A 15,951-nucleotide genomic window follows, 5' to 3' on the forward strand; every position below is an offset into this window, starting at 1 on the left:
CTACTGCACTTAGTCGTCCAGTACGGCGTCGCATTGTTTGGTAAGGCACTCACCGCTTCGAGCAACTGAGGCGGAAAACAGAAACTGAGAAGCGCAATGCTAAAAAACAACGGCAACTCCTGGAGATAAGGAATGCTACGCAGGCATTCCTCACCAGAACAAACGTGAGTCAACAAATCTACAACTACAGGATTGGCCTCTACGATCAGTTAAGATCCCACAGAAACTGAGTTTGGAAGAAGACGATCATGTCGTCATGGAGTGATAGACCGTCAGACATCATTTAACACGCATTCTGGACCGAGAGAGGTGTAGTAGTGGTAGCACACTGGACTCGCATTCGGGAGGACGACGGTTCAATCCCGCGTCCGGCATCCTGATTTAGGTTTTCCGTGATTTCCCTAAATCACTCCAGGCAAATGCCGGGATGGATCCTTTGAAAGGACACGGCCGACTTCCTTCCCCATCCTTTCCTAATCCGATGAGACCGATGACCTCGCTGTTTGGTCTCTTCCCCCAAACAACCCAATCCAACGCATTCTGGTTCCATTAAGCAATGCTTCTTTTGTATTTATATTTCTAATAAGAAGAACAATTTCAAATTTTATCATAACGGTGGCACATGAACACAAAGTTAGTTCCGTTTACTCTTATAGAAAGTAATCGAAAAAATGGCGCCAGTAAATAACGTTATGTATAGTCTGTGTGCCCCTGAAGGTTTCATTACTACGATGTTTTGCTTACCACTGCTGACAACATCAACAACACAGTAGTTGCGGCACTGTAGCTGCCTGGTAAGCAACATTTAGATATGAAAGTTGTAGTGGACTGTTAAGGCAGCCAGTCCACAGTGAAGTAGCCGAAAGGGCACGCGTCAACTCACGCCGTCTGGCGTTAAGTCTGGAACAGGATTCGTAATGAATGTGATAAAGAAAAGAACGTAGCTACTAGAACACTTAACTTTTATATTGTCCTTTGGTATACAGCATTCTGGATGATACAAGTGAGACTCTATCTTGAGGTACATGCAACGTTACAAATGGTTAATGGCGCCTTGCTAGGTCGTAGCCATTAACTTAGCTGAAGGCTATTCTAACTGTCTCTCGGCAAATGAGAGAAAGGCTTCGTCAGTGTAGTCGCTAGCAACGTCGTCGTACAACTGGGGCGAGTGCTAGTACGTCTCTCGAGACCTGCCTTGTGGTGGCGCTCGGTCTGCGATCCTGACAGTGGCGACACGCGGGTCCGACATGTACTAATGGACCGCGGCCGATTTAAAGCTACCACCTAGCAAGTGTGGTGTCTAGCGGTGACACCACAAAAGTCCCTAGAATGCGATTTCATGAAACGTTGCTGTTTTCGTGTGTCATTCCTATTATAACACCTGATCAATACACGGGGTGGAAGTTGGTAGTAATTTGAGAGATAAACATTTCTCATGTGTTTGTGCCTACATCCTTCCATTTCTCTTCACGGCTACGAACGCACATGATTATTTTTTTTTTTTTTTTCATCAATAGCAAAGTAGCTTTTGAAGCCTGGCCAAACCCGGAGGGAGTCTGGTTCACGACTGAAACGTTTCATGCACTTCGGTTTGGGTGAAAAAATGCGGCACGCGGGATTATCTGAGCGGGGGGTGGCCGAGCGGGGGGTGGCCGAGCGGTTCTAGGCGCTACAGTCTGGAACCGTGCGATCGCTACGGTCGCAGGTTCGAATCCTGCCTCGGGCATTGATGTGTGTGATGTCCTCAGGTTAGTTAGGTTTAAGTAGTTCTAAGTTCTAGGGGACTGATGACCTCAGAAGTTAAGTCCCATAGTGCTCAGAGCCATTTGAACCATTAGCCGAGCGGTCCAAGGCGCTGCAGTCATGGACTGTGCGGCTGGTCCCGGCGGAGGTTTGAGTCCTCCCTCAGGCATGGGTGTGTGTGTTTGTCCTTAGGATAAGATAGGTTAAGTAGTGTGTAAGCTTAGGGACTGATGACCTTAGCAGTTAAGTCCCATAAGATTTCATACAAATTTGAACATTTTTTTTTAAAAAATGCCCATAAGATTTCACTTCGCCTCAAGAGTACGTGATTATCTGCACACATAGAAAAGTAAGGCATACCACATTGCTGCCTCTGACGAGACACGAAACTTCGTTATGCAGCGAACCGCTCTCATAAACTCAATGACTTACCCAAGTAAGAAATTGAAGAATCATGTTATTTAAGTCGGTACGTCAGCTAATGGACGCAGACCCAGCCGTATTAAACGCAGTGCGAGGTACTTGGGAGGCGAGCATTCGCGACTCGCGGTACACTTGTCGCCCGTCGGCCGGCGCTCGGCTCCAGCAGTTTCCGCACGGGCGTGCAATTAGCGTCGTGCCATTTGGCTCATTCAGAGGCGGCAAGGGGCAAATTGGAGCTAAATAGATTTTACGGTTCTGGGGCGAAGCGGCCGCGAGTCCCGACCGAGGGCGCAGCTTAGTTATAACCGCAGCCATGCAAATTCGTCCAGTTTTACAAACGGACAATTGTGCTCGCCCCGCGGAGGGTCATTTGCAATTCGGAAAATAAAGTGCGGATAAAATGGCGTTTGGTTCATGCAAAATTCATTTGTTCACAAAACAAAAGGCTAACTTACTGGTATTCGTGCGGTTATTCTCGTTAATTTCGTGTGGGCCGCCGCCTGAGTTCAACGACGCAGACCGCTGCAGAAGCTAACCGCCCTTAGTCGCGAACAAGTCTGAGCACAAAAACATTTTCTGTGACAGTCACGTGTCATAATGGAAGAGTACAGGATTAGCCGAATCTACCTTCGGGGTTTCAGACGATGACTGGGCGAAAACTACAAGACATACAGAAAATACACAGATATCAGTGGATAGAACATCTTCAAGTATTTAACTCATATAATGACTTTTCTGGAGACTAGAAATCTACTTTGTAGGAATCAGCATGCGTTTCGAAAAAGAGGATCGTGTGAAACCCAGCTCGCGCTATTCGTCCACGAGACTCAGAGGGCCATAGACACGGGTTCCCAAGTACACTCCTGGAAATTGAAATAAGAACACCGTGAATTCATTGTCCCAGGAAGGGGAAACTTTATTGACACATTCCTGGGGTCAGATACATCACATGATCACACTGACAGAACCACAGGCACATAGACACAGGCAACAGAGCATGCACAATGGCGGCACTAGTACAGTGTATATCCACCTTTCGCAGCAATGCAGGCTGCTATTCTCCCATGGAGACGATCGTAGAGATGCTGGATGTAGTCCTGTGGAACGGCTTGCCATGCCATTTCCACCTGGCGCCTCAGTTGGACCAGCGTTCGTGCTGGACGTGCACACCGCGTGAGACGACGCTTCATCCAGTCCCAAACATGCTCAATGGGGGACAGATCCGGAGATCTTGCTGGCCAGGGTAGTTGACTTACACCTTCTAGAGCACGTTGGGTGGCACGGGATACATGCGGACGTGCATTGTCCTGTTGGAACAGCAAGTTCCCTTGCCGGTCTAGGAATGGTAGAACGATGGGTTCGATGACGGTTTGGATGTACCGTGCACTATTCAGTGTCCCCTCGACGATCACCAGTGGTGTACGGCCAGTGTAGGAGATCGCTCCCCACACCATGATGCCGGGTGTTGCCCCTTTGTGCCTCGGTCGTATGCAGTCCTGATTGTGGCGCTCACCTGCACGGCGCCAAACACGCATACGACCATCATTGGCACCAAGGCAGAAGCGACTCTCATCGCTGAAGACGACACGTCTCCATTCGTCCCTCCATTCACGCCTGTCGCAACGCCACTGGAGGCGGGCTGCACGATGTTGGGGCGTGAGCGGAAGACGGCCTAACGGTGTGCGGGACCGTAGCCCAGCTTCATGGAGACGGTTGCAAATGGTCCTCGCCGATACCCCAGGAGCAACAGTGTCCCTAATTTGCTGGGAAGTGGCGGTGCGGTCCCCTACGGCACTGCGTAGGATCCTACGGTCTTGGCGTGCATCCGTGCGTCGCTGCGGTCCGGTCCCAGGTCGACGGGCACGTGCACCTTCCGCCGACCACTGGCGACCATATCGATGTACTGTGGAGACCTCACGCCCCACGTTCGGCGGTACGTCCACCCGGCCTCCCGCATGCCCACTATACGCCCTCGCTCAAAGTCCGTCAACTGCACATACGGTTCACGTCCACGCTGTCGCGGCATGCTACCAGTGTTAAAGACTGCGATGGAGCTCCGTATGCCACGGCAAACTGGCTGACACTGACGGCGGCGGTGCACAAATGCTGCGCAGCTAGCGCCATTCGACGGCCAACACCGCGGTTCCTGGTGTGTCCGCTGTGCCGTGCGTGTGATCATTGCTTGTACAGCCCTCTCGCAGTGTCCGGAGCAAGTATGGTGGGTCTGACACACCGGTGTCAATGTGTTCTTTTTTCCATTTCCAGGAGTGTAGATGCCGCAAGGCGTTCGATACAGTTCCCCACAGTCATTTAATGAACAAAGTAAGAGCATAAGGACTATCAGACCAATTGTGTGATTGGATTGAAGAGTTCCTAAATAACAGAACGCAGCATGTCATTCTCAATGGAGAGAAGTCTTCCGAAGTAAGAGTGATTTCAGTTGTGCCGCAGGGGAGTGTCGGAGGACCGTTGCTGTTCACAATACACATAAATGACTTTGTGGATAACGTCGGAAGGTCACTGATGCTTTTTTCGGGTGATGCTGTGGTATATCGAGAGGTGGTAACAATGAAAAATTGTACTGAAATGCAGGAGGATCTGCAACGAATTGGCGCGTGGTGCATGGAATGGCAATTGAATCTCAATGTAGACAAGTGTAATGTACTGCGAATACACAGAAAGAAAAATCCTTTATCATTTACATACAATATAGCAGGTGAGCAACCGCAAACAGTTAATTCCATAAATTATCTGGGTGTGAACATTAGGAGTGATTTAAAATTGAATGACAATATAAAGTTTATCGTCGGTAAAGCAGATGCCAGATTGAAATTCATTGGAAGAATCCTAAGGAAATGCAATCCGAAAACAAAGGAAGTAGGTTACTGTACACTTGTTAGCCCACTGCTTGAATACTGCTCACCGATGTGGGATCCGTACCAGTTAGGGTTGATAGAAGAGATAGAAAGGATCCAACAGAGAGCAGCGCGCTTCGTTACAGGATCATTTAGTAAACGTGAAAGCGTTACGGAGATGACAGATAAACTCCAGTGGGAGACTCTGCAGGGGAGACGCTCAGTAGATCGGTACGGGCTTTTGTTGAAGTTTTGAGAACATACCTCCACCGAGGAGTCAAGCAGTATATTGCTCCCTCCTACGTATATTCGCGAAGAGACCATGAGGATAAAATCAGAGAGATCAGAGCCCACACAGAGGCATACCGACAATCTGTCTTTCCACGAACAATACGAGACTGGAATAAAAGGGAGAACCGATAGAGGTACTCAGGGTACCCTCCGCCACACACCGTCAGGTGGCTTGCGGGGTATGGATGTAGATGTAGATACTCCAGGTTCTCAGTATGGTCACTGCGAACCTCTAGCTAAACATCGGCAGAGCTATAGAAATAAAAAATCTGAGCCCAGGGCTTAAGCAAAGCTGAAACTCAGACCTGAGTCCAACAAGACCATGTCACAACATGGCAACTACTTCAACCCTATTCTAGTGGCTGTCAAAGGCTTCTTGCTGCAAAATTTCAAACATACAACTTGTGACCTATACACAACGTTTCGTTTTGATAAATAAGTCATTATGCAGAAACGATCTGTAGAAATAACTCGACATATTGCTGGAGAAAAAGTGACACAATAGCCAGGGAACACAACTCAACTTCAAACTGTACTCACAAACGGCTCTCACAATATCGCCAAGATACAGGCAATACATTTAGTACGACAATCGGTTGTGAGTACTTCGTGTTACTGTAGCTTCCACTACTCTTCTTAGTCTACAAAAGTCAAGAATTTTTATATACTTGTAGTGTATATTACTTTTACCAATCACAAAAAATGGCTCTGAGCACTATGGGACTTAACATCTATGGTCATCAGTCCCCGAGAACTTAGAACTACTTAAACCTAACTAACCTAAGGACAGCACACAACACCCAGCCATCACGAGGCAGAGAAAATCCCTGACCCCGCCGGGAATCGAACCCGGGAACCCGGGCGTGGGAAGCGAGAATTACCAATCACATGCAGATATGTTTCTGTGTAGTGTCTGTGGTGTCTAAGGTCGTAACAAAGCAAATGGGGCCAACAATCCTGGAAGCTCACACCATACACAACACTCCAACTTTTTCATCATGCCATGGTGTTTCGTGGATCATATGGGGGCTTACACATATGCAGCATCTGTTGTTTTCTGTGCTGATGTAACCTGACAGATGGAACCATGCTTTATCTGTAAGCCAAGTTATGGAGAGAATGTCCAGAGCTTGAATAAGAAACCCCCGAAACCATCGACAGTATCGCGTTCTTTTCTCATGATCTGCTTCTTGCAATACTTGCATCGTGTGCACACTGTATGGTCGCAATGCCGATTTACTCGCAGCTCTTGACTTGTGCCATATGATATCCCTATCTCCTGGCTCAATAGACACAACGATTTCTTTAGAGAGTTGTCCAAGCGTCTTCGAACATTATCAGTAACCTGTGCAATCAGTGGTGGTCTATGTTTACCATTGTCACTGTTCAGCATATCGATTATCTCCAGCTTCCTTACAATCGATAAAATTGTTGCCCTTGCTGGAACATAGCACACACAGACCCGAAATGGTCGTTGTGCTGTAACCAGCGAGTCTGTCTTCCACTATGTTTCTACAACAAAGCCCGCTCTCAAAGTGTGTACTGCGTGCTTCTGCCAGCTAAAGACTGCGAACGAATCACTTTGTTCTGTATTGTCATGCAGCCCGAATTACTCACTCGCAGACTTCACAAACCGTAACCGACGAGGCTACGAACGAACTAACACGAGCCGAGGAAGCGCGGCATTATGCCGGACTAAAGACCTCATGCGCAGAAACAAGAATCAACTTCCCAACAACTGGAGGTACTTCTGATTCCCCCAGAGCTACTGAGATGATTAAAACAACTTTCCCGTTTCTACGAGCTTTCGTACGGAAATTATGACCCATTGAAGTAGTTCGGGTATATACAGGGTGTTTCAAAAATGACCGGTATATATGAAACGGCAATAAAAACTAAACGAGCAGCGATAGAAATACACCGTTTGTTGCAATATGCTTGGGACAACACTACATTTTCAGGCAGACAAACTTTCGAAATTACAGTAGTTACAATTTTCAACAACAGATGGCGCTGCGGTCTGGGAAACTCTATAGTACGATATTTGCCACATATCCACCATGCGTAGCAATAATATGGCGTAGTCTCTGAATGAAATTACCCGAAACCTTTGACAACGTGTCTGGCGTAATGGCTTCACATGCAGATGAGATGTACTGCTTCAGCTGTTCAATTGTTTCTGGATTCTGGCGGTACACCTGGTCTTTCAAGTGTCCCCACAGAATGAAGTCACAGGGGTTCATGTCTGGCGAATAGGGAGGCCAATCCACGCCGCCTCCTGTATGTTTCGGATAGCCCAAAGCAATCACACGATCATCGAAATATTCATTCAGGAAATTAAAGACGTCGGCCGTGCGATGTGGCCGGGCACCATCTTGCATAAACCACGAGGTGTTCGCAGTGTCGTCTAAGGCAGTTTGTACCGCCACAAATTCACGAAGAATGTCCAGATAGCGTGATGCAGTAATCGTTTCGGATCTGAAAAATGGGCCAATGATTCCTTTGGAAGAAATGGCGGCCCAGACCAGTACTTTTTGAGGATGCAGGGACGATGGGACTGCAACATGGGGCTTTTCGGTTCCCCATATGCGCCAGTTCTGTTTATTGACGAAGCCGTCCAGGTAAAAATAAGCTTCGTCAGTAAACCAAATGCTGCCCACATGCATATCGCCGTCATCAATCCTGTGCACTATATCGTTAGCGAATGTCTCTCGTGCAGCAATGGTAGCGGCGCTGAGGGGTTGCCACGTTTGTATTTTGTATGGATAGAGGTGTAAACTCTGGCGCATGAGACGATACGTGGACGTTGGCGTCATTTGGACCGCAGCTGCAACACGGCGAACGGAAACCCGAGGCCGCTGTTGGATCACCTGCTGCACTAGCTGCGCGTTGCCCTCTGTGGTTGCCGTACGCGGTCGCCCTACCTTTCCAGCACGTTCATCCGTCACGTTCCCAGTCCGTTGAAATTTTTCAGACAGATCCTTTATTGTATCGCTTTTCGGTCCTTTGGTTACATTAAACCTCCGTTGAAAACTTCGTCTTGTTGCAACAACACTGTGTTCTAGGCGGTGTAATTCCAACACCAGAAAAATCCTCTGTTCTAAGGAATAAACCATGTTGTCTACAGCACACTTGCACGTTGTGAACAGCACACGGTTACAGCAGAAAGACGACGTACAGAATGGCGCACCCACAGACTGCGTTGTCTTCTATATCTTTCACATCACTTGCAGCGCCATCTGTTGTTGAAAATTGTAACTACTGTAATTTCGAAAGTTTGTCCGCCTGAAAATGTACTGTTGTCCCAAGCATATTGCAACAAACGGTGTATTTCTATCGCTGCTCGTTTAGTTTTTATTGCCGTTTCAAATATACCGGTCATTTTTGAAACACCCTGTATATATGTCGTTCCTGGTTATGTGTTTTGTTGCTCGTGTGTTATTATTATTATTTTATGCTATGTTTTCATTAATAACATTGAGTTTGCGAGAAGCAGTACTTCAGATTCATGTTTGTTTCCTTTAATGTCTGTACACAAACTAGAACTGCCATACGAAAGGGAGAGAACGAGTGGAATATCGAACAGTGAAAGTATTCGTGTGGAAGTTCGCGTGCAATGCGGAAGCGGTAGCAGGTTTGGTGTCGAGTCGGAATAAAGTACGCTCCAAGTACTGCCGAACGCTGACATTCCGAATGTAGTAAACAATTAATATTGTCACGAATGCTGTGGAAGCAACGTATCAAACTGGTTCAAATAGGTCGAGTCTCGTGAAGCGCTACGGACTACATTCGCGATGTATACATGGGGAAGTTGTGATTGTTGTTTGCATGGACTGAATTCGTTATTGCGAACTGACCCTCAAAAGATGATGTGTTTCATATTTTTAACTTCCAGCCTGATGCGATTTCCAGCGCGTTGCTACAGTTAATTACAAGAAAAAAAGTTAAATAATGTCCAGACAAATTTCGGGCTTGCATCCGGTCGTCGTTTAATTCATTGCACCATATTTCGACTTGGAACCTGCCATTCATCTTCAGGTGAGCCACCGAAGATTGACGAAAACTTTTCCATTTCCTTTTTTTTTTTTTTTTTTTTTTTTTTTTTTTTTTTTTTTTTTTTTTTTTGCGGTTCAGCGTCACAAGTGCAGAGCGGTCTAACTGTCTTGATGGCGGAGTAATGTCTTTCTGACAATTATGGCATCACAATGACATCATTGTATTGCACGTTGAAGGTGTGGCGGTGGGACTTGAAGTGCCGTGTAAGTTCAAGGTTGCCGGTAAGAACTGACACAACTACAGCGATAATTATAGTGGTGCTCGCACCAAGAATTGCGCAGAATGAGTGGCCGTTTTAAGACACACGTTATTAGTGGCCGTACCAGGGCTAGCGTTAGCCAAAGCCTGATTCCGAGTCCCGGAGCAAGGTAAAATAAACACGGTGGCGCCGACAGTGCCGGGGAGTCGTGGTAGCAATGTGTTGTAGTCCACTGAGTGTGTCGCGGAGGGCGTCCACTTTGTGGTAGGGGCGCCTTGTCTGCTCTCGTATGGACGTCTTTAGAGGGACCATGTTAGTCTCCTCGTGTAGGAAAACAATGCTCGTATGTGGCAGCCTCCACCGAGGCATGCTACGCTGCAGCGCTGGATGGTCTGCGTCCGGGAGGCATTAATGGTGGCCCACGCAAAGGAGACATAGGTGAGGGAAGGGTGAACAACCGTCTGGTACTTCGGAGCTCAGTTTCTAAGGTCAGTAGTTCCCTGCTGTTGAAGAGCGGACACAATGCATTCATCAGTTTCTGCTCCTTTTGGGTGACGTATTCCACATGTCGGTGGCGGGATCAGTTTTTTATCCATCCGCATACTTACAGGATGTTTCCGTAAGAGCCTGCAAAAATGTAACAGGAGGTAGAGAATGTTCCACTGAACAATTTGAGGTAGGGAACCTGGGGTCAGAGAGGCCAGCTTAAGGATATACGGAAGTAAACTTGTCTACCGCATTGTCCAGCATTACTGTTTTCCGTCTTGTTTACAACTAACATGCATACAAATTTACACGTACTGTGCTGTTTATTTACGTGTACATTCTTTAGTTCCTGCAAGGAAACAAGGAGGACGGGCCTGATTACAGGGGAGGTTTACTTTATTTTACTTGTCCATGGAATGGTTCTCTTGCATCGAATTTACATTGTTCTATGACAGAGCGTGCTACGAATCAACGCAGACCCACTTATTACCCAGTGCTATTCGGAGGCGTACAGTACAATATGTTGGAGCATCACCGGTACAGTTTCGCAGAACTCACTGCCATGCACCTTGTGTATGGGGAGGTACGCTGCAATGCTCTTGCTGCTGAGAGGTTCTAAAGAGAATGATTTCCTAACAGGCATCCCTATCACAGCATGTGCTTATTTCTTTAGAATGACCAATGCGGGAGATTTGTTCTTTGGAAAGAAGAAACGAGGGACATGACAACATGAGGACGACACCGAGGGTGCATCAGAATCTTGTTCGCCGATGTCATGCTTGCACTGAGGTTGGTGATCGTCAGTTTCAGTACATTTTGTTAAGTAACAGTACAAATGGTACGTTCATTGTGTCAACGATGGTATTCGCAGTTAACTGTAACTAATGTACGAGGTGCGGCTAGAAAAAAACCGGACTGATGCTGGAAAAAACATTTATTTACAATTATTTACAATTTCATGTTATCTCCTTCAATGTACTCTCCTCCTCGGTCTCTACACCGCTCCATACGAATTTTCCACTGTTCATAGCAATGCTGCAGATCATTTTCGGTAAGTCCATACATTACTTCCGTCGCTTTTTCTTTTACTGCTTCAACTCTCAAATCTAGTTCCCTTCAAAGCTGACTTGACTTTAGGGAAAAGAAAAAAGTCACAGGGGGCCAAATCAGGTGAGTAGGGTGGATGATCTAAGATGGGAATGTTGTGTTTTGCCAAAAACGTCTTCACTGACAACGCACTGTAAGCTGGGGCATTGTCTTCTTGGTGTAGGATCCATGACTTTTTTCTCCACAAATCGTTCCGTTTTCTCCGTACTCGCTCACGTAGGGTAGCCAGGACGCTAATGTAGTAATGCTGATTCACTGTTTGTCCCTCTGGTACCCAATCAATGTGCATAATCCCTTTGATGTCAAAAAAACAATCATCATTGCCTTGAATTTCGATTTTGACATTCGTGCTTTTTTTTGTCGTGGAGAACCAGGAGTTTTCCAATGCAACGATTGGCGTTTAGTTTCGGGATCGTAAGTAAAAAACCACGATTCATCGCAAGTAATAATATTTTGTAAGAAGGTGGGATCACTTTCAATGTTTTCCAGGATGTCAGAACAAATCATTCTTCGGCGTTCCTTCTGTTCAATTGCGAGACACTTTGGAACCATTTTTGAACACACTTTGTTCATGTTGAAACTTTCATGAAGAATCTGCCTAACACTTTCCTTGTCAACTCCTGTTAACTCAGACACTGCTCTGATTGTTAAACGGCGATCTTGTCGAACAAGTTTACCGATTTTTTCAATGTTTGCATCAGTTTTTGCTGACAATGGTCTGCCAGTGCGAGTGTCATCACTGGTGTCTTCTCGGCCAACTTTAAATCGTTTAAACCACTCAAACACTTGTGTTCGCGATAAACAATCATCGCCGTACACTTGTTGTAACATTACAAACGTTTCACTTGCAGATTTTCCTAGTTTAAAACAAAATTTGATGTTAACACGCTGTTCTTTCTGTACACTCAACATTTTCCGACGCACAGACAAAACGTCAGCTACTTAAAACAGACGCCACGGGCAGACTGAGTGCAGGAGGCAGATGAAACTCGAGCAGTAGGCGGAGCGAGAGTCACGTGACAGGCCACGCGACTTTCAGCCTTATTGCATTCGTTTTATTGTTTCACCAGTACTAGTCCGGTTTTTTTCTAGCCACACCTCGTAAATAAAGACGTACACAGTAATAAGATGTTATTGCTATTTTCTCCTCAAGTTGGCTTCTCCGACCCCAGGTTGCTGACCTCAAGTTGTTCAGTGGAGCATCCTCTATGTCCTGTTAAATTTATGCACGCTCTTACGGAAACACACTGTACATACTTGGTATCTGTGGACCATGGGACCCGGACACCAGCTGTAGTGAGTTGTGACGGACGATAGGCCGCTGTTTTGTGAAGTAAACCGCCATAGTTTTGGCGGTATTGAGACCATTGCGCTGGTCAGTGTTGCGGCTGGTCGTATAGAGTGCTTTACCGTGGGCGTATCGCGCCAGGTGGCACTGAGGGATAACTGGTACATCATTAATGTTAAAAAAGGATGGGAGACAACACAGAGCCTTGAGGGGTACCCATTGACATGTGACGCACGCTCTAGTGTTTTTCATGCTGAGTATGGCTAAAATGGCTCTGAGCACTATGGGACTTAACATCTGAGGTCATCAGTCCCCTAGAACTTAGAACTACTTAAACCTAACTAACCTAAGGACATCACACACATCCATGCCCGAGGCAGGATTCGAACCTGCGACCGTAGCGGTCGCCCGGTTCCAGACTGAAGCGCCTAGAACCACTCGGCCACAACGGCCGGCCGCTTACTGAGTAGCAGAGGAAATCATCCAGGATCTCGATAAAGATGTCCAGGATGATGGCCTGTGCCATCATTTCGTACACGAGATTGTCCTTCCAGAACACGTCGTAACCGTTTTGTAGGTCAAGGAAAACCGCTGGCGTCGACATGGAGGAGTTCAAGTCTTTGCTGACGTGTTCTGTGATCCTAAGAACTTGTAGTTCGGCCGACAAGTGGGAAGCGAAACCGAACTATTCCGGTTGGATCGTCCAGCCGCCGTCAGGCTGGAAAATTCGGTGTAGGATAAAAGATTCTAGGGCCATGATTTTCGGAAAGCTAATAGGCCTGTTTAGCCTGCTTCTGTTGTGGGGAAGGGGACGGGGGAAGTCAGTTGTGAGTAAGTGGTTCCGAATGTTAGTGAATAAGACCAGTGGCTTCCGTGGAAGCCAATAGCAGTAATTGTTCAAGATACCATCCAAACTGGGAGCTGACCGCTCACACTTATGCAAAGGATCCATTGGACTTATGCCAGAAATGTAATGTGAGAGAGAGTAGGAGGTGGCCTTTGTCTGAAAGCGGTAACGGCCGCCAGAATGTTGAGTTCATCCTACAGTTCGCCAGGCACAAGGTTTTGGACGAGCAGTTGAATTTGAGCCTCAGATGCATCAGCCAGAGTTTCCACCACATGGAGCACATCATGAGCTAAGCCATCCATCATGCAGATGGGATGGTGGGTCCTCACTGTGGAGCGCCTCAGGGTTTGGAAAACAACCCATTCAGACTTATGGTGGAGGAGAAAGGCGGACTTCTTGTCCTCCCATTGCTCTGTTTTCCATTCGGCGTGGACGTGGAGCTATTGGCTCTAAGCACTATGGGACTTAACATCTGAGGTCATCAGTCGGCTGGACGTAGAACTACTTAAACATAACTAACCTAAGGACACCACACACATCCATGCCCAAGGCAGGATTCGAACCTGCGACCGCAGCAGCAGCGCGGTTCCGGACTGAAGCGCCTAGAACCGCTCGGCCACAGAACCCGGCGGCCGCGCTATTCACGTTGCAGACACCTCATGCGATGCTTATCCCAAGGGTCATGAAGCTGCTTCCACCACCTGTGGCAACGGTTCTTTTGGATTTTCTGCTCGTGCAATAGGGGGGTCAGGTCATCCAGTGGTCTTAGTGCACTAGATACAATGGAAGTATAAGCCATATTGCCTTCTGGATTAAGATGGTTAGTTAATCAACAGCGCAAACGAGATTGTGACGGATAACTTCACATACAGAACTCTGTTTAACTGACCTGAATTTTAAAATTTTTTCAGTGAATTGAATGTTCAAAAAGATTTCGGGCTTGTTGCCAATCGCCGTTTAATTTATTGCACGATATTTCAACTAGCACCTGTCAGCCATCTTTAGGTCAGCCAGACTTTCTCTGTTCCGCAATATACTGCACGCAGAGAGATCTTTGCGCATGCGTCAAAGTCAAGCTGAGAGACGGACCACACTTCCCGGTGGCGGCGCCCTTGCTGGTGGAATCGTGGAACTCAGATGTCCTCTGTGTTACCGCTCACTCCGGCTGTTGGGGCACTGCTTTTTTTTTTTTTTTTTTCGACTTCAACAAATCATGGAGATGACGGTGTTGCACCAGGTTAACAGGGCATTGACAATTAAAATCAAGAATCAGGAAGTGGATATAGAGGAGAACACGCTAGCAAAATATTTAGCTTTTATACCACCTCACACACTGATGGTCACGCCATGTTGGCTGGTACAACCGACCACCAAGTGGAAGAACGACTGGGTGCTATTTCGTCTACACCATCTCGTCGGCACCAGATTGCCACACATTGTCAGGTCGAGATTTTGCCTGGTGGTTTTGGTGTGGACGCTGGCAAATTTGTCCCAGTCCCTGATGGTCAAGGTAGAACAGACGTCTAAAGACAGAGCTACCTCAGTAAGGTGCAGGAGCACTGAGTCACGGTCAGATATCATTTTGTGGAGCGTTTCCAACAAAAACTGCACTACAGTGTTCTTGAAAATGGCCTCATCCAGAACATCCAGCTGGCAGTCGGAGTGGACTGGTATATGTGTGGTAGTATGGGAGTCATAGACCGACAGTGCCAGAGTATCTTCCAGTTGAAGGAGGAGTCTGCCCTTGGGATTAGAAATGTCAGAATGCCAAGCAGGGTGCTTGAGCTTGAGGTCTGCCCCAATGATGAGTATGTCAAAGTGCGTAGGTCCACTTCAAGAAGTGGCAGATTAGACCTCAAATAGGCTGCATCAAATGTGATAGTTCCAAAGTGGGAAGAGACAGTGACCATCTTGGCCTCTATATGTCCCAGCGTTTGGATAACTTTGTGGTTGTGGATGAGTTTCTTATGGAGGAACACTGCCATGCCACCATCTCGGCGCTGGAGCCAGTCTGTGCGACATAAAATCATGTTGAGTAGACGAAAATCGTCGACTGGTGTGAGACGGGTTTCTGAGACAAGTAAAATGTCCTCATGGCGATCGTAGAGGAAGGTGTTCAGTTTTCATCTGTTCAATGCCATTAACATTAAAAATACAGGCAACTAGACCCGAGGGGGCTGGTATTTGTGCAGGGGGCGATTCGCCACTGTAACAAAATCTGGCTGACCTCTTCAAACTGAGAGATAACCTTTGTGAGCCCGTCCTCAAACTGACGATCTTCTGAGCTGTTTCAGGAACGAATGTCCTGATTTAGGACTGTGGGAATAGGGAGACGACCTGAAGGATTTCTCATGTGTCATCACAAAACAAAGCATCTGTCTCCACCACTGTGGGTTATCCTGGGTTGGCTGCTTGGCCTGTAGTGTGTAGAGGTGGGTGTTGCGACAGGTTGAGAAGCTGCCGCAATTGGGGGCTGGGGCAAATCAACAAGTGGATGCGAGAAGACTGCATTTGTTCTCTCCATTTGGTGGGCGTTGGTATTCGTCACAGGAGACTGATGAGCAGGAAGTGGTCGTAGGGGATGGAAAAAGACGGGGCCCCTAGTCGCAGATGTGTCAGGTGCCTGCCGGCCGCGGTGGCCGAGCGGTTCTAGGCG

This window comes from Schistocerca nitens, chromosome 4, assembly GCF_023898315.1.
Source record: "Schistocerca nitens isolate TAMUIC-IGC-003100 chromosome 4, iqSchNite1.1, whole genome shotgun sequence".
Taxonomy (NCBI): Eukaryota; Metazoa; Arthropoda; class Insecta; order Orthoptera; family Acrididae; genus Schistocerca; species Schistocerca nitens.